Raw genomic sequence first — 25,219 nt, forward strand, 5'->3', positions numbered from 1 at the left:
AATTACACTTGGGGTGCGTATACACATTCACAGGACTCAGTCTATGATCATACAGCTTACTTCAGGCCTGGTCTAATTAAGTCAGGCTGGGGAGAGTGGTGGGTGGGGTTGCGGGTGGGGGCAGGGGTGGGAGGTGTAAAAGTGTGAAGGAAAACTCTCCTGACATGATAGCAGGGAGGGACTCACCTAACATCTAAGAAAGAACAACAGATGAGATGTTTTGTCAGCAGCTGCTCAATCAGGATCAGCCCTATTTGCGGCAGCGTGGGTATTTCTGGACCACTACCAAGGCCAGGGAGGGAGTGAGACAAACATGGACAAAGGAGGAGAACTGGGAACACTGGGACACTGGAGTATAAGCCTCAGATCCTGGAGAGCTGGTGGAGATGGTCCTCAAGAGTCCAGAGGGGCTATGCTACTGAACCCTGGCATGACAAAGGCTACAGGGGTGGAGACAGCAGGTGACACCAGCCAGGAGATGTGCCAAGGGAAGGAGCAATTAGGAGAGCCGGCACTGCACTGCTCTATTGAGCAAGGTTACCTTCCTTTTTTTGTTTCTTTTTAATGACAAGCCCAGGAAACAGGACTGTCGACCTGATAAAGGGGGAAAGAAAGAAGCTGATGCCAGCTGGGACATGGTGGCAGGGGATCTGGCTTTAAAGGGCCAGCTGGAGTTGACTGTGGGGAATGGGCAGGTGAACCCACCATGCTGGGGGAAGGAGCAGATACCATGGAAGTTTTGATTCCTGGATGTTGAAATGTTCCAGGAGGAATAATAGCACAGCTGGAGTGAAGGGAGCTGGGAAGGATCACCTAGTTCTTTTCTTTGCCTCTTTATTTTCCTTTGTGAGGCCACTGGCCCATGATTAGCCCAACACTCCAGAGGTGCTTGGGGCTCGAGGCCCAGGGATGTAGTTGGTGGCAACAGCTGCTCCAGGGCATGACTTACCTGAGTTTCCTTCGAAGTTGAGTTGTCCTTTGTTTCTTCTCCATGATGCAAGCTGTGACTAAGCAACCAAAGTACTGGCTCAGTCACAGCCCGGTAAACCAGAATCGAGGTGGACACAGTTCTGCAGAGTAATGAACAGACGAGGAGCTCCCCTTGAGAGACCTGGAGCAACAGATGCAGGTGGGTGTCCCTAGGATGGGGTGCAGGGGAGGTTGGATCCCCAAAGAAGAACTGAACCTGATTCACCTGAGATTGTACACAGCAGAAGTAGGTCACTTCCCAAACAAGTCCAACAACAAGATGTGGCAGGTGAGAATCAGGTAACTTCTGCTGACTGTATGAGCTTTGTGGGTCTGCTCCTCCACAACAGTCTCACAGTGCACAGGGCTGCCGGGCACCATGGCCTACCCTATACTGCACTGATAGAGGGTCTGTAAGATAGATAGAAAACTGGCTGGAGCACTGGAGTTAGAGAATAGTAATCAATGGACCGATGTCTAGCTGGCAGCCAGTATCAAGTGGAGTGCCCCAAGGGTCAATACTGGCACCAGTTTTGTTCCACGTTTTCATCAAGTATCTGGAAGATGGCTTAAAGTACACTCTCAGCAAGTTTGCAGATGACACCAAGCTATGGGGAGTAGTAGATATGCTGGAGAGTAGGGCTAGGATTCAAAGTGACTTAGACAAATTGGAGGATTGGGCCAAAAAGAATCTCATGAGATTCAACAAGAACAAGCACAAAGTTTTGGACTTAGGAAAAAACAACCCCATATACCAGTACAGGCCAGGGGCTGACTGGCTGGGCATTAGCTTTGCAGAAAAGGACCTGGGGGTAACAGAGGACAATAAACAGAATATAAGCTAGGAGGTGTCCTTATTGTCAAGAAGGCTAATGGCATCTTGGGCTCCATTGGTAGGAGTGTTGCCAGTAGGTCAAGAGAAGTGATTATTCCCCTCTATTCAGCACTAGCGAGGCCATATCTGGAGTAGTGTGTTCAGTTTTGGGCCCCCGACTACAGAAAGAATGCGAACAAATTGGAGAGTCCAGTGGATGGCAACAAAAATGGTGAGGGGGCTGGGGAACATAACTTATGAGGAGAGGCTGAGGGAACTGGGGTTATTTGGCATTTATACACAAATCTTGTCATCCGACAATGCGCCAGAGATCCACCACTTTTGAGCATACTCAATTAATTGTGCTGCACTGTGTGCAGTTCTAAAAGTGGTGAAATGCTCGTCAGCACGCAGAAAATGGTGGCAGTGCGCTTTTGAACTAAAGAACGTTCTATGCATTTCAGTTCAACAGCATACTGGCACCATTTTCTCAGCTCTGATGTGCATTTCACTGCATATGCAACTGCAAGCAATGCAGCACCAGGTGCTTTCCAAAGTGCCCAGTGCTGGGGTGCTTACATGTGTAAAAATGTCCTTTTAGTTTAGAGAAGAGAAGATGGAGAGGGGGTATAGTAGCAGCCTTCAACTACCTAAAGGGGTGGTTCAAGAGGATGAAGCTAGACTGTTTTCAGTGATGGCAGATGACAGAACAAGGAGCAAATGTCTGAAGTTACAACAAGGGAAGTTTAGGTTAGATATTAGGAAGAATTTTCTCATTAGGAGGATAGTAGAACATAGGAACAGGTTACCCAGAGAGGTGGTGGAAGCTCCATCCTTGGAGGTTTTAAAGACCTTGATAGACAAAACTTTGGCTGGGATGATCTCGCTGGGGATGGTCCTGCTTTGAGCAGGGGGTTGGACTAGATGACCTCCTGAGGACCCTTCCATCCCTAATTTTCCATGATTTTCTATGATACAATGGGATATTGTTTTTAAAACGTGTCATAATTGAAGATGACTAATAATTTCTATGTTTTGCAGGAAAAGTAGTTGGCAGACCTCAAAAAATGTTTCCCTGGAAAATAAAAGTTTTATGATACTATTCTCTTTTTTCCATATCGATTTACTGCATGATTTTCAAGAAATTAATCTCAAAACATGAGTGTGTTCAAGGGACCACTAAACAAAGAGACATCCTAGAGAAATACATTATTCCTGTTTTGAGCAGTTGGGGCTTCTTAAACTGATATGAAAATAAAGAAGTGGGATTTGTAATATATATCTTTCTATTATCTATTTAATAGAAAAGACCATTTCTTGATTAAATATACTTTGTGAAAAATGCAGATTGGGTGATACCAAAACATTTCACAAATTCATTTTTGTTTCTGTGAATACTTTTAGTGAACTGTTCAAGAAACTTGAACAGTTCACTAAAACAAACATAAATTAATATATATAAATACATGCACATGCACACACATGCACACATATATAAGCTACATATACACATATATCTATACCCCCAACACACATGTGCACATATAGATGTATGTGTGTGTGTACACATATACACAATAGTTAAAAATCCCAAATATTCAAAATACCAAATTTCAAAATTCATTTCAATGTTATTCTTATATTTTTTTTAATGCTTAACCTTTTTTTTTTTTTTAATAGTGTTTTTCAGGTGAAATGAAATATCTCATAGGGTCCAAAACTTTTTTTTTTTTACTTTTCAATTTGCCAAAAAATTCAGTAAGGTTTTTTCTTGAGGTGACCAAACGTACGTATTTATGCAACTGCTAGTGAAGTTAAAACTGAGTTTTAAACATGGTTCTACACAGGCCTGCTAGGAGGGAGCAAAAAGCTTCTTGCAGAAGTGCCCTAACTTATCATGCTTTATTCAAGTTCAGTAAGTTATAGTGGGAGCCAACTGAACATACGTTTGCTATAGCACTCTCCAGCCTGGGCTGCTGCAGGAACACAGAGCCTGGACTCCATCCCCCACAGTCTTTCCTTCTTGTCTAAGCAGCTGCCAGGGGAGAGACCCAAGACTTCCCCTGCAGCCCCCCTCCCTGGATAGGCACAAAGCTAGTATAACTTCTATACCTAGCCTTTGTCTTAGTGCTTTGATTTTTTTTTCTATCACTTTGTTGCTACAATGTGGTTAAATCTATATATACAAATACAGTAAAAGTTCTGTTAACCAGCATCTTACAAGCCAGCATGCTCAATTAACCTGCAGGCTGGCTTGTAAGATAAAATGAAACCGTAAGTGCCCACCACGGCACTTCTGGTTTCTCTGAGCCCCCAGGGCACAGCAGCCTGTGCTGGTGAACCCCCATGGCCTGTGGGCATAACAGGCGGTGCGGGGCCTGCCTCCCTGTCCTGCAGGGCCTACAGGGGTGGCAATGTGGCGGGAGGGGTGGTGAGGTGGTGGGAGGGGTAGAGGGAGAACCGGCAGCCTGGGCCACTCAATTAACCGGCATGTTTTGCTATCCTGCATCCCCCATTACAAATACACCCTTAAGATGTGTTTTCAAGACTGTCGTTTATGCATGGGGAAAATCCTACATAAAACCCTATAAAGGAATGATTTTATCCTCCATTTAAATTGCTTCTTTAGCTTCAACACTTCCTTAATGTATATAAAACATTATCAGTTAGTGGTAGCAAGTGAGCTGGTGACCTTTAACAATAATTTGCTCTATCTGTTATATTTCTGCAGTCTCTTCTCATGGCTAGATTTCTTGTCATCCACAAAACGTATTTTGTCAGGATGTAGAGTTCTCTGAGGTAGAGGCTAGTCTATGCTATGTCACCATTGCATAGCTCTGATCTCCGATTTTTGCTTTTAATAAGATTGCAATACAAATAAGAATTAATGATGATAGAGTGTAAGTAACCTGTGTTCAGGTCATGGCCACTCAAGTCCTACCTCTAGTTTGCTAGTTCAATGTCAGTTCATCTGCTTGCATTATCACTTTAGTTCACAATAGTTTAGTGATTTATGATTTGGTGGTTTTAGCCTCATTCTAAAACAGATAAGACTAGAATGTAAAGTGAAACATCCCTTTCTTTTGGTTCAAAATTGAACAAGATCAGCTTGGAAATTTGCACAAGTATTACTAATACTATCAGTTCTATAGTTATGCACTGGAATTCAGTGTCCAAGGCTGTCAATGTGATGCTTCTCTTGGCATGAAAAGCACATACAATTACAATATTTCATCTCCTTCCTCTGTCAGCAGCACACTAAACAAAATACTTTAGAATTACTATAGTTGCTTTTTTGGGGCTTTCAACTCACTGAATATCAGTGGTGCCAGATTGTAATTGCCCTATGTGACCAGACTATAAAATAAAATGTTCCACTTTACTAGTACAGAACTTCTTGGAAAAATGTTGATTATATATTTTTTTCTCCCTATGCTATTCCCATAACTACTTTTAATTCTTCTCCTAAGGGGAAGGCAGGATGGCATACAGAAGAGATATTGCAAATCTGAGCCTCCAGTTACTGCTACTAAGTGCTCTTACTGCTGTAATAGAGCTATTTTGGAAATGTTTCAAAGAAAAGATGTTCATCTCTGCTGTTTCCAAAAAAAACACATTTGTTTTTGTTTTTTAAATTGTTATTCTTTTGTTATGAATCATGGAACACATTGTGATATTAATGTACTTATATGTCATAATGCAGTTAAATGCATTAAATGACATTTCCTATATATTTCTCTAAGATTATAGCAAAAGAAATGAAAAAAATATGTACCATGGCCTAATCTATAGCGCTAGCCTAAATACAGGACAATGACCCAGAAAATAATTCCAAAATATGCATTGTCATTGAAGTATTTAGAGTAAAAGACCTTGGTTTATAAGGAAGTATAAAATAATTTGGTCTTCACTGCATTAAGGTCAAAGGTTCACCTGAGACTAGATACACATCAAGCTAGGTTGTTTAAGACAAACCCAATTCTGCAGCACACAAGGAAATGATGGAGGTAGCATCATGCCTGGTTCTCTATGACTCACCAGTCCAAAGGGCCAGGGACTCATGTATAGCTGGGTTGACTAGAAGCAGTCTTTGACATGATTAAGGGGCAAGGCTTGAATTCATGTTTCTTGATCTGCAGAATACCCATGTCAATCCTCTTCACTATGTAGTTCCCAACATATTTAATTAAAGTCCCTTTCAATATTGTACCTGTTAGCTTCATATTTCAAAATTAGATAGCATTCACACCACGCAATTTATTTTCTTTTCCCTTTGGATAGGTGAAGTTACAACTATTCTTGGTCTGTTTTGATGTTAGTCACATAATACCCCAGTCTTTCACTAAGAATCATGTGTATGAAACCTGCCAGTATTGAACTAAACAAGGTAAATGCTTAAATGAATTCTGGTTATGGAGATGTCCCATTTCAACCTTAAAAATAGCATAAAAACAGGGGATTCAAAAAACAGAGAAAAATGGTTGAGGAAACTATGGAGGGGGAAAGGTGAAAGTTCAAAAAGTGAAAAAAGAAATCCTCATGTTGACTTTTTATGCATTTTATATTTTCCTGCAACAGAAGGAAACTTGAAACAAAAATTGTATTACTAAATAAAAATTCATAAGCACTTGCAATCAAAGGGGTGGGGAAGTTTCAGATGAGTTGGCAATAATATTGAATCCCAAAGATAATCCTTGGACAATATATCAGAAAAGCCTCCTGCTTTAAGGGCCCAATCTGTCAGTTCTATTTAATCATCAAACACAGATGAGAACAGATCAGGTGTTTCCTATAAATGATTTTGAAAGCACCAGGTAAAGAAACTGTAGTACAGAGGTTTGCTTCTATGGCAGGCTCTGAAGCAAAGAGAGGTAAGCAGCCTGTTTTGGCTACAGCACTTGTTTTGTGTTACTTTGCAAATTAGTGTGTTTGAATGAATAAGCTGTATACTGAGGGAATGGCAATTTTGGAGACAGCATTGTTTTTTCTTAGGCTGGTGAAGGAGCTTGAAGTATAGAACTTATAGCTATGTAAGATCAGTGTCTTTCCCCTCCCCAGCCAGGGTGCCACAAATGTTTGGTACTGTTAAATGTGCAAATATGATTCACAAGATAAATGCAGAGATTTCAAACAGGACTCCATAGTGTTAAAAACATTCTGATATGCCATGTGTCTGAGTTCTTTGCAGGAACAAAAGAGTAACTTTATTGTTCTTCTGTAACAAAAAAACCAGTGAAAACCAGGAGCTGGCAGTTTCTGAGGGTTGCCTTGAGCTTAAAAATGTTTGGGAGACACTGATGTAAATGTTCAAAATGGAATGGAAAGGTTGTAACGCTGAGCTTTGTACCTGGGGGTGTCAGTTAGGTGTGCTTTGAGACTATCTACCAAACAGATTCTCCCTGCCCCCCCCCCCCAAATGCCTAGTTTTTTTACTTCTGTCTGTCTATACTTATGGACCAATTTGACCTGCCCATTTTTAAAGTTTAGATTTTCTTAGCAATGGATTTAAAAACAAATCTACAATTAATGCCCACTTCAGCAGATCATTTGGCAAAGTCCATATACATGATGTTTAACTAGTAATTGTTAAAGTAAATGGATTCTATAACATTTAAGAGAGTATTTGCTATTGTGAAGCTTCAGTAACACTTAGCTGATAGAAATTATCATCCCCTGATTATATATTTCTCTAGGAAACGCTGAGTGTTGGGGACAGAGGAGGTACGGTGGCATGGACACCCCCTCTCTTCAGTCCATGGGAGCAGCAGCTAAGAACTTTTTTTGGTCCCCACATGGGGTAAAAATACTATTTCCTTTCCTCCTTGCTCAGAAGCACTTCTCCCCTTCCTACCCCTGCCCACCATTGCTGCTCTCCCTGACTGCCCGAGGGGTCGGAGGGAGGCTCCAGAGTCACTCCTGCCCACTCCAGCTGGACTTTGAGGGGAGCCAGGCTTAGCTATGAACAGTATTAAAAGCAAGGGGGTTCCTCCTGGCCTGGACCACCTAGTTGTTCTCTGCCAGTCTGGGAGCAAGTGCAGGGGAAAAGACCCCACCTGATGCCACCACCACTATCACTGCTGTCTCTAGTTGAGCCTGGATCAACATGTAGCCTAGCTACAGACAGTTGGGACAGCAGCAGCACTGAGAATGGCAGGGAAGGAGAAGAGACCTGCCACTGTACATGGAGGGGAAGGCAGAGAAGGTTCTTACCTGATTGATGAACCTAAAAAAGGCTCCTGCTGCTGCTCCTATAGGGGATCTGCCTGTCTTGGTAGGAAGGGGAGGCTGGAGTGGATGTGCAGTCACCCCTGCAGCTCCAGTCCCTGGTCTGATGCTCTCCTTCTCAAAATCCTGGATCTACCCATGCTGACTGATGATTTACACACTATTACATCAGGGTAGATGATCACGGTGGTCCTTCTGAACTAGAAATTATGTGGGCTATGGAAAAATGGGCTATAGAAAACTCAACATGGAACATCAACATTTAAAAGGAATTGTACAAGAAAGGAAGTCCTAAAAGTAAAGTTTCTGTTTAATATAAACCTTGACTTAGTCTATATACAATATGTCCAAAGTAGCCTTCCAATTCAAACCTGTCAAGCACTCCTCTCTATTTTATTTTTTGTTTAAATAATCCTAAACCTGTTCAGTGAAGCTCAAACTAGCTCAGTTAAATCTGAATCCAGACCCTAATGCCTCTAGGTGATGTAGATTAGATTATCAGTATAATGCTAACACTTTTTTTTTTTAACTTGGATTTCAGGATGGGGGCATATTGTAAAATCATCCTTTATGGTAGACTTTAATGGACAATGGGAGTGTCTATACATTGCTGTAGGGTGATGTTGCTATGGCATCGTGCTCTAGTACTTCCTTTTGGAAGTACTAAAGCATGGCATAGTGTGGGTGGTTACTGCACCATACACATGGTGCACCATTAGACTTTGCTGCCAGGTCACCATAATGGCATGCTATACCAGGGAGCGCAATGATACAGAGACATAGATGCTAATCATGTGTAGATCCATGTGATTGCTACATTGTTGTAGGGTGACGTGTAGCAGCACCCAGCAATTACTTTCCATCTTGCTGCCAGAAATACAAGAAACAAATTACAAACAGAAAGTTTCATCTCCTTGAAGGGTGAACTTGGGACTGAGTAGAGAGAAACTCATCCAAGATGTTTCATATTTGTGAAAAACCATAGATAAAAACAATTTACAGAGATTTTTCCCTAGACCGAAAGCAAAACTAACATTATAAAAGGAAGTTAACAATTTGGGTACTACTAATTATGATATTTCAATTTCTGCTGCCCCTGAAACCTATGTTAGTATGCATGTTTTTAAATTTCCAGGCCTGTGATTGAATACGAATTGACTGCAGTGCTGAAGAGTGAATAGGAATGCATACTGAGCAAGGTATTGTAGATCCTTCCGAAAGTAATTATAATCCTGCTCTATAGATTTCACATAATATTGCAATTTTCTATCTTTGTTAAAGAAAATTGAGAAATTTTCATTTTGTATGACAGCTTTCCAGGGAGTATTTTCATTGGTTTTAAATGCTTTCCATCTAATCTTCAGAAATTAAAGAAAAGTGTCAGGAAGGGAGTAAGTATGTGAATAACTAGACAAAAATCTTAAGATGAGCAGGAAAAATGGCACATTCATTCTATTTATTACTTACTGGGCACATTTACATGTGCACTTTACTGTGGAGTAAACTAATTAGCTTTGCAGTAAAAAGTCACTGTCAACAAGAGGTGTGCAAAGTGGGCCCTATTCAATTTGGATTCGACCCAAATTTGGGGACAGTGATTCAATTCGTCGATTCGGATCACTGTCCCAAGTTCAATTCTGCCAAATCTGAATCTGAAGATTCAAAGCTGACTTGGAGAATCAGTGATTCGGACACAGGCACAGCTTTAAAAGTTGTTGTTGGTGGGGGGGTTGTTTCCCCCTACCTACCTTGAGGTAGCAGGCATGGCTTGTGAATGCTGTGATTCTGGGGCGCGGGGGGGGGTGTCCCTCCATGTTGCTCAGCAGCAAACCTGGAAGTGGACTAGAAGTACTTCTGCTCCTCTTCTGGGGGAGCATGCTAGGGGCCCCTCCTGAACCTGTAATCGGTCGCAAGGGTACCCTAGGTGCCTCCCTAGATCCAGGAGGCACCAGTCACTGAGCTGGGGGAGGTGCAGGGGCCCCCATGCGTGCTCCTGGTGGAGGAAGTGCTTCTGGTCCACTTCTGGTTCTGCTGCTGAGCACACTGGGGAGTCTCCTGTGCTTCTGTGGAACACTGCATGGGCCCCAGCATTGCAGCACTCATGAGCCCCTGCTACTTAGAGGTATGTAGAAAAAACATTTAAAGCTGTCTCTATGTCAAAATCTCTGAATCTATTTGATTCAGAGAGATTAAAGTAGTCTCTGATTTGGATTTGGAGATTTGGCTGACAAATTAGGCTGACTGTCTGCCAAATGTAATTGGGGAAAGAAGCCTCGGACAGCCCTACTGTCTACATGTGTGGCAGTATTGGGGTACATTAAACTAAACTAATTGGTTTAGTGAAACAGTATTATCTTATGGCAAAGTACTTTAACTGCACCAAAACATGTGTGTAGATGGAGACCAGGGCCATAAATTGTGAACGGTCAGTCCAGCCAGCCAGGAGCCTACTCTGCCCCAGCTTAAATTGCTACTGTCCCAGCTGCACATGTAGATGCTGCACCTGACAGCAGTTGACTTCTGTTCAAACTGCCCCGGAGTCGATTGTGTCACATTGTTGCCAGCACAAGGTGCCTGAGGGAGGCAACAATTGGGTTTGTTGCCCGGTGTCCATCGCGCCAATAAACACACTGGAGTGAGAAGTAGACAGAGTTTATTTGAGCTCAAGTAAAAGGTGCAGGGAGACTGTATTGTCTCACATCCCGCGCCCCTAGCCCTGCAACAGTGTATATTTATACCCTGGTCACTTCCAGCAGTATTCTTCCATTAGCTGGCTCCCACCCTCATCCCCCCACCCCCTTTCCCTCCTCCCTTCTCTCTCTCTGAGTGGTGTCCTTGCATTCCACAGATAAGTTTTAGGGAGATTAAAGGTTACAAAAAGTTCCGGGGGGGGGCCCTGGCTTGCCTGGGCCTAGAGCAGAGGGGCTTCATCGACACTCGTGGTCTTCCATCCCTCTGAGTTACCTAGGGTTATGCCCAGTGACACCAACAACATTAATTGCACATGTAGATGTACCCACTCATTTTATATTCTTGGAAGTACATGATAACTTTGCTATGGACTTTGAGCAAAAACACGGTTCTGTAGTATGTGTTACTATGTGTCTGCTTGAATCTGCTTCCATTAGAGTAACAGTTGAGAACTCAAACTCATAAGAGGTCTTTCTCTGCAGCCACACTGAAACACTTCTGCTATTAAAAACTAGGTATTAACTGTATTGACAGTGTAACTCAGTTGGTAGACTAGTTAGTTATAAATAACTTCCTACAGGCTTGAGTCTCATAAGATCATAAATCTGTGGGTTTTTTTGTGTTTTTGTTTTTTAGCAGTGGTTATTTTCTGTCTATTATATGTGATCTTGAAATGCCATATGGCAGTGGACAGGGGAGAGAGGGAGGGACCTTCAATTTTGGTTTATAGGGACATGATTCTATTTAGCTAGAAAGTAGTACTCCTATTTGGCATAACAGGGCTGCACCAGCATGGAAAAATGATGCATTCAGGTCTCTATTTCATTACCAGAAGACTGAAAAAATGGGAGAGAATTTGGAGGAAAAACCACAAGGATTGTTGAGGAATAGAAATGTATTGACTTACAGTATTCTGTAAAGATCTTTGTTTACCTCCTCTAGAAGTATCAGAGGGCACTGTAGTTAATATAGACAAAAGAGTTCTCTGAGAAAATGACCCATTGTTTCTGGTTGACACCTTTCCTGCCCCCGCCCCCCCCCCCCCCCCACACACACATGCATACAAGATCCCTGGATACTGGGAACAGAATGTGCTACTAGTTTTGCAGGTAGGCAAATCCTGCTCTCCTGACGGATGGACCTGGAAAATGTACTGCAGTGAGAACCTCAGAATTAGTTTCCTTCCAATCTATTCCTTCTTTTTTTGAGGGAAGGGGCTACCCAAGTGAAAACAGACATACTGGGAGCCCACATCTGAGAGGTGCACACAGTAATCTAAGAGAATCACTTAGCCTCGTACAAGGGAAAATAATGAAACTAGGGCTTCTGGCAAAGGTTCATCTAAAGGCACAATGGGATCTGATCTCCAATCCCCAAACCTCCTGCTATGACAAACATACATCGCACCTCTTGCCATAACACATACATGGTAAGGCATGTGATTTTTTTTGGGATTGAGGATCGGATCTCAATCACAGCATACTTGCCAGTGTAAGGGAAGCCTAGGATAATGATCCCTAGTTCCCCCCTGTACCAGTGAGAGAAAGTCGGGTGCCTGACAATAAGCTGATTATCATCTTGGCCAGGGGAGTACACTGGGGTCTGTAACTGACCCAGGTGTGGTCCCCACTGGGCCAGCAATCAGCTGAGTATTGGTTGTGTCCAGGGACTGCATGAGTGCCTGGACCAGCCCCAGGGAAGTCCCACTGAGCTGGTAATTGGTTTCAGATCCTGATGTGGTCCCCAGGAACCACCAGCTATGGCTGTTCAGCACATAGGTTTAAAGTACCTGGCAGGGCAAGCCCTTCAAGCTTCTCCTGCTCCCATCCTTTAGCTGGGCCAACAATCAGCTGATTCTTGGTCACCAGCCACATGTTAAATTTAAGGCACTATAAAAATGTTCTAAATTATATTTGGAACATCTTTATGGCTCATTCCACCTTTTTTATGATGCCTTAAATTCAATGCATATGTATCACCCTTCCTATCTATGCTGTGATTTTTAACATGTTAATCCCAATATAAAAATAATGTGTAGAGGGAGCCTATGAAAAAGAATATTCAGGCTGAATTACTTCGTGATGATACAAATAATTAGGCAACTATGTATTAGTTAGTAGTGGATTCTAATTAATCACTCTGTAAATGTGATTTAAATGGAAAAAAATTCTAGTAAATATCCAGAGTTGGATGGACTGAATTGTAGGGAACCATACTGTTTTAGGAGGCATTAGCAAGAGTCACTTGGAATCAATTGTTGGCTGTGAAGAAACCTGTTCTAAGTTATGTTGATCAGTAAGAACTCAGACACAGAATGAAACAGACTCCCTGGCTCTGAGTCACTTCTGAACAATACACAGAACTTAAAGGATCTTCCATATCTAAATTGGAAACTTTGACTTCTTAGTTCTTTTCTCTTGTCTTAATCTCTGAACTTGTCTAACAGTCACTGGCAATTCCTCATGGGGTATAAGTAGTGGAAAGCAAATACTCCTTTACTGTTTTCTGTGCATATTGTACGCAATTCCCTGACTGCCTGCTGGAGAGGCAACTACCATTTAGTGAATCACCTAAGGTGCAGCTTTTTGTAGAGTTGAGGCATTCTGTGCATATTCTTTCTCACTCTGGGAGACCTGGAGTGAGAAACTTGTTATTAGTCTAGTTTCTTTACACTAGGTAAAATGTTAAGAATTGTATAAACAGATTTTGCATCTCCTAAACTGAGCCACAGGAGAATTTCTCTCACTGGCGCTAAGATAAAAACAAAAGGCTACTTCCTCAGAAGTCTTAGTATAGGGAACAAACCAGAATGAAATTACTGTGGAGACGAGGTAGCATTGCAGGGCACAAGGCACCCTAAGAAAGATGTTCTGATTTTAGGCCATATATAGACATTCACTTTCTCCTGGAAGTCTCTGCTGTCCCAGGAAAAAAAACAATATTCAATATTGAATGTACAGATATTCAAGATTTTCTGCCAGAGTAAAAATGGCTACTTAAGGAGAAAAATTAACTTGGGAACAACCAGGGTTTAAATTACAGCAGCGGGGGCAGCAGCAGCTGATTTTCCCCCCCCCCCCCCCCCCCCCCCAGGTAACTGGGCAGAGGGACCGGACGCAGCTGAGCCGGATCTGGAGGGGAAGGCCCCTAGATCCCTCTTAGCTGAGCTGGTAGGGAGCTGAGCTCCCAAGCCGTGCCATGCGAACAGAGTGTGCAAACAGGGGGAGGGCTAGCGGGGACTTTTTTTCCCCCCCCACCCCAACCTAGGGAGCACCCCTGGGGTTACCCGTCAGGGAGCAGGCTCTGGAGGCACCAGATCCCCCCCCCCCCAGGCGGGGGAGCATGGACTGCCAGCAGGCAGTTCTGGAAAGACCAGAGTGCCTGATTGGCTCACTGGGGCAGCAGTGGGAAATTCAAACCACGACCTTTAAAAGCCGTGGTTTGATGTAGTCCCTGGTACTTGGGAGCCAGGAGCAGTGGGGAGGGGAGGGATTCAGGCACACGTGTGTCCCACACACGCATGTGCCTCCTTACCAGACCCAAGGCAGAGGTGGGTGCAGCAGCAGCTGGGGCAGCAGCAGCTGATTTCCCCCCTAAGGTAAGTGGGCAGAGGGATTGGATGCAGCTGAACCAGATCTGGAGGGGAAGCCCGCCGGATCCCTCTTAGCTGAGCTGGTAGGAAGCCATGCTTCTGAGCTGTGCTGCACGAACAGAATGCACAAACGGGCACTTTCTGTAAGAGCACGCTGGCATTTGCATTGGTGTTTGCGCCAGCGGGTGAGCAGGAAGGGCCAGGAGGGAGACTCCTACTAGGCCAGGGTGAAGGCACTGTACTAAGCTAAAAACAAGTAGCAATTCCTATGATGGTGTTGATGTGGAGTGCTGCCAGGGCTCCTGTCCAGGGGGAGCAGCCTACCCGGGGCTTGTCTGAGGCCTCCACCCAGACAAAGCCCATGGGGGAGCTGGCATCCCCCCACCCCCCCAGCCTGTGGGAGTTGCCCAGCAAGGCCCAGGGGGGCAGGGATTGGGGACCCCCACACCTATCCTGCAGGTGCCCACCTTAGAGCCCTGGAGGCGCATGTGAGGGAACTCCAGGAGGAGGTTAGCAGGCTGAAGGGAATCAGGGAGGCAGAGGATGAAATTGATGACTATTTCCTTTCCCTGCAGGGCCACTCACCCAGGGAAGAAGCACCTCAGGAAGTGCCCTCCACTGCAGAGTGGCAGACGGTCACCTCCAGAACCCGGGCTGCTCGTAACACAGCACTACCAGTTCCTCCAGTCCGGCTGGAGAACAGGTACGAGGCCCTGGCAACACTGGAGCAGAAGGAGGGAGAGAAGGCAACTCCACACTCTGAACAAGTTGAAGGAGCTAAGCAGTTCCAGAGGAGAAAGCGTCGAGTGATTGTCATGGGCAACTCTATGCTGAGAGGTACAGAGGGCCCCATCTGTTGCCAGGACACCTCGACACGTGAGGTCTACTGCCTACCTGGAGTAAAAATTCATGATGTGATGGGGATGATCCACCCCACTGATTACTACCCCATGGTCCTAATCCATATGGGTACTAATGATGCGGCCAAGAGAAACCCTGATCACCTGATGGCAGACTATCATGCTCTGGGGGGTGTGCTGAAGGAGTTATTCAGGTGGTATTCTCTTCTGTTCTACCAGTGAGCGGACATGGTAGATGGCATAAGACGTGCATCACAGAGACCAACTGGTGGCTTCAGGAATGCTGTCTTGAGGTGGGCTTTGGTTTCCTTGACAATGACCCACACATCATGATGAGATGGAGCCCATCCCACCCAAGCAGGTCTCTCATCTTTCCCCTAAAGGCAAGCATGTGTTCTCTTCTAGGTTGGCAGATCTCCTTTGGCAGGCTTTAAACTAGGCTTGTCAGGGGAAGGGGAAGATGAGGGAGGAGGAAGCCTTGGATTGCTAAACCAAGCAGCACTCGCAAGTACAGACCAGCCTAGACCGAGAAGTGGAACATATACACAGGTAAGCAACAGGGGCCAGGGCAATGCCGAGATTAGGGGGCCAGTGCACACATCCACAGGAGGCCTCAAATGCCTCTACACAAACGCTCATAGTATGGGAAACAAGCAGAAGGAACTTACCCTCCTGCTAGCTGACACCAACCCAGACATAGTGGGGCTCACTGAAATGTGGTAGGACCCAATGCATGACTTAGTGGTGAATATCAAGGGCTATAGGCTGTACAGGAGGGACAGGACAGGGAGGAAAGGCAGGGGTGTGGTGCTCTACATCAAGGAGGAATACACATCCTCATCAGGTAGCAGAGAGTCAGAGGAGGGGCACATGGAAGTGCTCTGGGTTGGAAAACAAGGCAGTCAAGGGGAAAGAGACTTAACGGTGGGGGTCTACTACAGACCACCCAACCAAGGGGAAGAGCTAGACCAGGAATTCTTAAGTCGGCTCATGGAGGTAGTTGGGTAAAAAGATGTGGTCATCATGGGTGACCTGAACTTTCCAGACATCTGCTGGGAAGAGCAGTCAGCCAGGTCTGACAGCTCACATAGGTCCCTAGCCAAAATGCAGGACCTCCATCTAACTCAGGAGGTGCACAGCCCCACCAGGAGAGATGCCTTGTTGGACCTGGTGCTGGCCATGGGTGATGACCTGGAGAGGGGGCCGAGGGTGCGTGACCACCTAGGTGACAGTAATCATTGCCTGCTGGGATTCACTATCCAGCACAAGGTGACAAAGGCCTGCAGCAAGGTAGCAGCCCTAGATTTCAGGAGGGTGGACTTCAATGAGCTAAGGAGAATAGTTGGGGAAGCACTGAGGTTCCAGAGGGGAGGGGAGCCAGGTGTCCAAGAAGAGTAGTTGCTCCTTAAGGAGACGATCCCCCAAGCCCAGAAGGAGGTAATCCCAACATGGATCCAAGAGAGCAGGAGGGCACAAATGCACCTATGGGTCAGCAAAAGCATCTGGGAATGTTTTCTAGATAAAAGGGAGTACACCTAATGGAAGGGAGAGGCCATCACCACGGACAATTATACTGTGGTTGCTCAGGGATACAGGGGGACAGTCAGGGAGGCGATGGAACTGGGACTAGCTTCCTGGATCAAGGACAACAAGAAGTTCTTTTTTAAATGCATAGGGGGGCAAAAAAGGTACTGGGTAACGTGGGGTCCCTGCAAGACATGCTAGGAAATTTGGTCATCACACCAGACAGCAAAGCTAACCTATTTAATGACTTCTTTGCCTCCATTTTCCTGAGCAGGGACCAAATCAGCACCCCCACCGGGTCCCCCTCAGACCCCAGGGGAGGCGCTTCTAGGCCAAGGGTCAGGGAGGATCCAGTCCCTCCAGAAGTTCCCTGACTAGATGTATATAAATCAGCTGGTCCAGATGATCTCCACCCCAGAGTGCTGAGGGAATTAGCTGAGGTCATTGTGGGACCCCGGCATGGCTTTACGAGCACTTGCGGTGCCAAAGGCCTGGAAGAGGGCCAATGTGATTCCCATCTTCAAAAAAGAGAGGAAGGAGGACCCCGGGAACTATAGGCTAGTTAGTCTTACCTCGATCCTGGGTAAGCTTTTTGAGAGAATTATTCTAGCACACATCTGTGAGGGGCCAGCAGGGGAGATTATGCTTAGGGGCAACCAACATGGGTTCATTAGAGGTGGGTCCTGTCAGACCAATCTGGTGGCCTTCTACGACCAGGTCACCCGATCCTTAGATGCAGGGGTAGCAGTGACATAGGGCTTCTGAAAGTCCAGAAAGACTTCAACACTGTCTCTCACCCAGTTCTAATTAAAAAACAGGGGGACTGTGGTGTTGACACCTACACAGTCAAATGCATTGCCAACTGGCTGGGGGCTGCACCCAGAGTGGTGGTGGATGGGTGACTTTTGACCTGGAGGGATGTGGGCAGTGGGGTCCCCCAGGGCTCGGTCCTTGGGCCTGCACTGTTCAACATCTTCATCAGTGACTTGGATGAGGGGGTAAAAAGCACCCTGCTTAAATTTGCTGATGACACTAAGATGTGGGGGGATGTGGGCATGTTAGAAAGGAGGAATAGGCTACAACTGGACCTAAACAGGTTACAGGGGTGGGTGGACGAGAATAGGATGGGTTTCAAAACTGACAAGTGCAAGGTGATGCACCTGGGGAGGAAGAACCAGCAGCATACCTACAGGCTGGGGAACTCCTTTCTCATCAATGCAGAGGCAGAAAAGGATCTTGGAGTCGTCATTGATGCCAAGATGAACATGGGCCAGCAGTGTGAGGATGCAGTCAGGAAGGCCAACCGCACCTTGTCATGCATCCACAGATGCATCTCAAGCAGGTCCAAGGAGGTGATCCTCCCCCCTCTATGCGGCACTGGTCGGGCCACAGCTGGACTACTGCATCCAGTTCTGGGTGCCGTTCTTCAAGAGGGATGTGGACAACATGGAAAGGGTCCAGAGGAGGGTCTCTTGCATGATCAGGGGGCAGCAGGGCAGGCCCTACGAGGAGAAGCTGCGGGACCTGAACCTGTTCAGCCTCCATAAGAGAAAGTTGAGGGGGAAATCCAGTGGCCATTTATAAACTAGTCGGAAGGGAGCAGCAGGCACTGGGGGAGTCCCTGTTCCTCCAAACACTGCTAGGAGTGACTAGAAACTGGCAGAGGGTAAATTCTGATTAGACATCAGGAGGCGCTACTTCACTGCCAGGGCGGCTAGGTTCTGGAACCAACTTCCAAGAAAAGTGGTGCTGTCTCCTACCCTGGGGGTCTTTAAGACAAGGCTTGACAATCACTTTGCTGGGGTTGTTTGACAGCACAGTTGTCCGGCATCTCTGGGTGCTTTGCCCTATTTCCACCCTCTGCCTCCTAAATTCTCTTCTAGCTGGGAGACTTGCTGGACTCTGTTGCTCCACAGCAGAAAACCATCCCATGTTGTGCTGCAGGGAGACTGATGATTCTGGTTCAGCTAATCGCATCTGCCCTGTGCAGTACTGCCATCTGTCACCAGGCAGACTTGGGAGCCTGCAGCACATGCTGAGATGCATGTACAGGGTCCCCTGGATGTGCAGCATCTGTACTGCAAGCTCTGTGTTCTTCAGAGTCTCAGCACTTGCATGTCTGTTTTAGGTGTCTCCGAATAAATGTTTGTACCAGGTGAACAAACCTGGGAGAATCTCCAAGATTAGTTGAACATGTGTGTACAGCCTTACAGCTGTTTTCTTGCCAAGTGTCTCTACCCCTGGGGGAGCTGATCAAGGGATTAATTGCAGTTTGGCATTTTAATTTGGGATTAAGGGTTTTGGGCAATACATTTCAGAATCTCAGACTTTATATCTGTTCTTTCTCTATTGGTGGGAGGTAATCAACCTTAATTGGAAATTAGTCAGGTTGATGGAGATGCATATTTTTTTTTTTCTTGGCATAACATGGGAAAATATTAGTACCTTGTAAAGTCTCTCTTTAGATTAGCTCCCTCTTTTCTTTCAGCTTCCTAAATGACTTAATCCTCAGCATTGACTTTCATTCTCTATCACTTATCTCTTCATGTGATTAAAGGTAAAACTAGGTTATTTTTCTGAATTCATTTGACCTCTGGGCTATTAAGCTGTCACTCTCTACTACCATGTAGACCCCTTCTTCCTGTGAACTACAAGGTGGCAGATCAGCATGTACAGGTGCTTTCTATCAATAATAGCAATTTGTTCTTTTTGCCTTTTCTTTGACCATGACCCTCTGGGTGTGCTTCCCTCTTTTTCCCCCCCCCTCCCCTAATTCTGCTAAATGTAGTAGACTTTTTAAGTATCTTGGCTTTAACTCTGCGATAGCTAGGCCTAATCTAATAAGAACGTTACGGAATCAGCAGGATGGGATGCATAATGGCAGCAAGGGAGCAGTCAAACTAGTAATATGCTTTCCTTTTTGCTACCTCTCCCTTTCATTCTCCAAGTGGTTTTTATAGCGCAGTCTTTTCTCCCCTCCCTCCAGACATCTTCAGCAAAAAAGGGCAGGCACTCCTAGCATACCAAGTAAGAAAATGCTTTAAAAATTGGTATTTGAACAATATATATAACACAGAAAAGAGCACAAGTAAGAGTAGCTGATATAACAATAGTTCCTTTTAGGATATTGCATATCACACTTGCTGAGCCAGAAAGGATTTACAGTTGTGTTCAGTCGCTCAGAGATGGGTAAGGGCAGTGAAACAAGAAACATTAAGAAACAACCTACATTGGCTGGTCCTGAATCTCAGCCAGGAGTAGTGCTCAGAATTGAACTGATTGAAATTTTTCTGCTGAAAACTAGATTGTACAGAATACTACTTTTTGGGGGAGGGGGAGTTCCCCCATTTTCAACAAATAATGACTTTCACCCAAAACAGTAAATTAGCCTTATTTTGTACCTTGGTTTTTTGTTTTTTGTTTTTTTTTTTGGGGGGGGGGGTTGTTTTCAAAAGCAAAACAAAACCATATAATTGAACAAAAATGCAAACCAAACTTTTTTTAAAGTTATTTTTGGTATTCTGACACGTCCTACTAAAATTATAAAACCTCTTAAATCTTTATTGGAGAAAACTTTCTTGTCAGTCTGCTTCTGGGCAATATATATCTTTACTCATGTCCCAAAATGTGGGTTTACTTTTATCCCACCTAATTTTAGTGTTTTAGTAGCATTCTTTGAAACACTTCGGGGTCACATGTGGCTATCAAAAATCAGTCACATAATCTGGTCCCAATAATTCCTCTATCTCTATATATTTGCATGGCCTTATAAAGGAATCTTGGGGCCTATTTATATGTTAATTTAGGGATTTTCTGGAGCTCTTTACCTATGGATTATCTGCACATTAACACCTTTACATGGCTTAAAACACTTGTTATGCGGCTTATGGTTATGCCATTCCAGGGCAGAATTCTCCCTTGATCCACATAACCCGGTTCCTGTTCCATTAAGGTGTGGCCACTGCCAGCAAAAGTGACACTCAAACTGAGGGTGTGACTGGAAGATGGCACTAAGCTGATCAACATTTGTGCGACTCAGTGTAATGTGTAACACAAGTTAGCACTAAATGACAGTAGAACTATATTCCCTGAATAGCATTTTATTCTGTAACTCGCTTTACTGAAATGAATGGGACTGACTGCTTGAGTAGTAAGAATCTATAGAACTGAATCGTCTGATTATTATTTCTCTTCTCCACCCTCATCAGGATTTCTACTGAACTTAGTCACCCTATTCTCCCAATATGTTTATCATAACTTAACAAAAAGGAAGAATCACCATACTAATGCTACTTTGTATTTTAGCTATCGTAGATATTTCCTGAAGAAAGAAAATAGTCCAAGTTAAGCACAGAAGCGTTCAAGTACAAGTGAAATCTAATAGGTGGCAAATTCTGAATACTGTAGAGCAAATTGCTGCACTATATACGGCAGAAACTGGGGAAAGTGTGTAGTCATGAATGATCTAAGTCAAGGATGCAAACAAAATATGTCCCCCTGCTTTTTTATAGAACATTTTCCAGGTTACTTTGAGATTCTTTTTTTGGTTTGTTCTGCTTTTATATTCAAATTGCTGTTTTGAAATGTGGTCCCAAATGTAATTTGTGCTTGGCTTGCTACAGATTATCTCACATTACCAGTTTTTATCAAAGCAGTTCTCAACCATCACAGGTGCTTTGGATGTTGACTTTCATTTGACTTCTGTAATTTAGCACCTCCTTTTTAAGTTGTCAGTGAATGGAGACATCCTGCCTTGTCACTGCCAAGTGTTTTGTTTTGTTTTTTTCTTTTGTTTCTCCCCCCCCCCCATGTTGTTTGAGCACCATCAAGATCTTTTCCATGATGTGGACCAGGTAAAAACATCATGTCATGGAAGACTTCTCCATTCATGATCTCACATCATCTATGTGCCAGCTGTAGTACATACTGAAGTTATACAAGGTCAACTAGATATTACAATCAAAATATCTCTGACTTCAGAATATGAAAGCATATAACTACAAACTCTTAAAAATCAAGTTAAATGTAAAAAATATCCCCTGGTATTTATTTTTCTTTTCATTGACTCTGGCTTCTCTTGTAGTATAATTTTATTGCTTCTCCAAGGTTTCGGTCATAGTCTTTTACTGGTGAGATGCACTCATGCAATTAGTCCTGTTGACTTCTATGTAGCTCACTCGTGTGTGTGTGTGTGGGGGGCGGGATTGTGCAGCTGTGCTATTATAAAATAGTTGATTGCAGCCTCATGGTGTTTTCTTGGTAGTGGACCCTTATTTCCGTTGCTCTATTAGTAGTAGCAACCCCTAGTTGAAGGTTCTATGCTTGCTGCTATTTCCAGAGATCCTTTTTTGGAAGCTGGTGGGTACACTTATTGCACAGTAACCAAAATTAATGTGCAGTACACATGCACATCTGCACATGCATATCCATACTATTAGTACCACTGTTTCCCAGGCTGTGCTTTAATGATCCCTTAGCACTACTGACCCTTAAATGGAATGTGAAATATGAATGCAGATAACTTGGTGTTCTAAAATCAAAGTTTAACTTTATTAGTACAGCACATATTATCTTAACAGTTTTTATATTCAGAGCGAGGAAAAACATTCAGTACAATGATCTCACCTGATTTCCTGCCCCCCCCCCCCCCCCCCCCCCCCCCCGAGGTTACTTTACTCAACAGAAAAGTTGGCCACTCAGTTCTGGAAAGTAAAGGGTGCATCAATGGCTGGGATGGTCCAGACAGGTGTTTGAAGGCCACCAGCTGGTCAGCCATGACTTGCTGTCACTTGTCTCCAGGTGAACTGCAGAACCTGTAAAGCATGCTGGGATGTGTATTCTGAGGCTCCTTGGGTGGATGCCCTTTGCCTTGCAGTCTGTCTGTAGAGCAGGCAGCCAGTTGAGTGAATGTTTGTGAGACCTAGAAACTCTTTTCAGTCACTTGAACTAAACTTTTAACTTCCACCAGTCCAAATGAACACTTTATGTGCTCTCAGACACAGTTTTTCTATACCTGTTTTTTCTTGATGCTTACAAGAAGGGTTGCTTTGCAGTGCTTATGCTATTAAAATGTGTTAAGGTAGGTAGGTGGTTGACTTCTTGCTGAATCACAACTCAGTGAACTGTGTGGGATTTTATCAGGTTCCTACTCTTTGGAACTTTTTCAGCTTGGGTGACTCAGCTAGGAGTTTAAAAACTGCAGCTGGCCTAGACCTCAGGGTCATGGGGACGGGGGTGGACAAGCCTTCCATCAAGGAAAAGTCCTCTAAAAAAGGAGCAGAGAAAGAACTAACTTTACTAACAAATAATAATATTGGTTGATTACTAAACAATAACACCTTCAAGAATTATTTAAAAAAAACAACCCCCAAAAAGTTTTATGGGTAGCTGTCCCATGGGACTGGATTCTGCCTTGGGAGATCAGTTGTAGTCTCGGCATGCCACTTCAAGAACACTTCTCTTTCTCCACAGATCACTTGTCATTTGAAATCACATACCTACCCTGTGTTACCAGCCTACTCCTACTTTCCATTGAAGAGCGAAGGTCAATTGCCTACACTTTTTGTGATATGCAGATGCAGCTATTTTGCTGAGGTGTTCCCTGACTGCAGAGTCAGCTGGATTGTGTGGGGAGGGAATAATAGAGCCCAGGGTTCCTCGGCATTCCTTGATTCAGTTTCCATATTTTGTATCGGAGAGTACTACTTCCATTGTCTCTGTCCACATGGAATTTGCCTTCACAGTACTGAAAGGCATCCACATCTACCTGCTTACCACCATTACAAAGCCTTCTCCAACAGAGGAGCACTGACTACTAGAGTGGTAAGGGCTCTTCTGGTACTGCTACTTTCCTGCAATATGTATTTGTCCATAAACCCTTCCCCTTGTGACTATTCAGTTTCTAGTTAGTTTAGAAAATACTTTGACACAGGCCTACTGTTCCTTCCCTGCAATGATTCAGTGAATCAGGACGTCATTCTCCCCTTGTACTCAGCCTTGGTGAGGCCACAGCTGGAGTACTGCGTCCAGTTTTGGGCTCCACAATTCAAAAAGGATGTGGAGAAGCTTGAGAGAGTCCAGAGGAGAGCCACGCGCATGATCAGAGGTCAGGAAAAACAGATCTTACGATGACAGGCTGAGAGCCACGGGACTCTTTAGCCTGGAAAAGCGCAGGCTCAGGGGTGATCTGATGGCCACCTATAAGTTTATCAGGGGTGACCACCAGGATCTGGGGGAACGTCTGTTCACCAGAGCGCCCCAAGGGATGACGAGGTTGAACGGTCACAAACTCCTGCAAGGCTGTTTCAGGCTGGACATAAGGAAGAATTTCTTTACTGTCCGAGCCCCCAAGGTCTGGAACAGTCTGCCAGCGGAGGTGGTTCAAGCACCTACATTGAACACCTTCAAGAGTAAATTGGATGCTTATCTTGCTGGGATCCTATGACCCCAGCTGACTTCCTGCCCTTTGGGCAGGGGGCTGGACTCGATGATCTCCCAAGGTCCCTTCCAGCCCTAATGTCTATGAAATCAAAAATAAAAATTGGTCATCAGTTGGCTTCTTGTCACCAGCTGAAAATAACTGCAATATTTTATGTTGATATTTGCATTTTGAAATGCTTTTACCCATAACAGTTCTGGGGGGATTTTCATAGTATCAGTTGTTCAAAAAAACCCTTGTTTCTTGCATTGACCTAAAACAAACCTCTCCCTCTTTCTCCCTAGTTTGGCCAGTAAAATGAAAAATCAATTATGAGCAAAGCTCTAATCTGAAGAGACTGGCTATACTCCATAGATGGAAAAAAATAGGAATATAAACTACATTTGCTGAGTGGATTAAACGTTACAGCTTGCTGAATCTCCAAAATGGATCTTGGAAGGATAGTATGAGGTAAATGAATCACAATAAAGAACATTAGAATAGATGCTTATTAATACATCATCAGAACCCTGTTCTCCATTTTTGTACATCATTGAAATATTCATATACTGATATACTGGTATGATCCATCATGAAAATGAGGCGTTCTCAGGCAGTGCATCTTAGACGATGACCCATTTCAGTAGTGATGTTCAATAAGTTTGAATATATCCTGGTTATTAAGTCCATGTGGGGAATATAAATACTATGAAAGGACCCATACATTTTAATGTATGTTACTTCTGGAGTAGTTAACTCTTTATTTTTTATAAGACAGCTTCTATTAGACCGCTTCCATTATTAAAATATTTTCATTTCTAAAGATAAACTTAACCTCGAGTATGAAGATATGTCTGATATAGATAGCAACAGTAGTTAAGGTTGTAGAATCCCTGACTGATCTGGTGTCTTTCCCTCAGTCAACCAAGTTATAATCTATTAAAACGTGCTCTCTCTGCATGCAGAATATTTCCTATAGTCTTTCTCTTTGTCCTTGTAAAATATATTCTAGCTCAGTGGGACCATGCTGTGCATTCAGAGCTAATTTAATTGAACTGTGAAGAATGCAGTGAAAATGCACTTTATGGCTAGTGCAGAGGAAAGGGGATCGTTCCTTTTTAGGCTTA

The 25,219-nt window shown here is 44.1% G+C and overlaps 1 pseudogene; it reads left to right on the plus strand.

Annotated features, from left to right (window-relative positions):
* The first annotated feature begins 14,219 nt into the window (after positions 1–14,219).
* LOC149869222 (uncharacterized) lies at positions 14,220–23,486 on the plus strand (annotated as a pseudogene).
* Positions 23,487–25,219: the final 1,733 nt, after the last annotated feature.

The sequence above is a fragment of the Crocodylus siamensis genome, chromosome 3, assembly GCF_052110815.1.
Source record: "Crocodylus siamensis isolate JL-2025a chromosome 3, ASM5211081v1, whole genome shotgun sequence".
NCBI lineage: Eukaryota > Metazoa > Chordata > Crocodylia > Crocodylidae > Crocodylus > Crocodylus siamensis.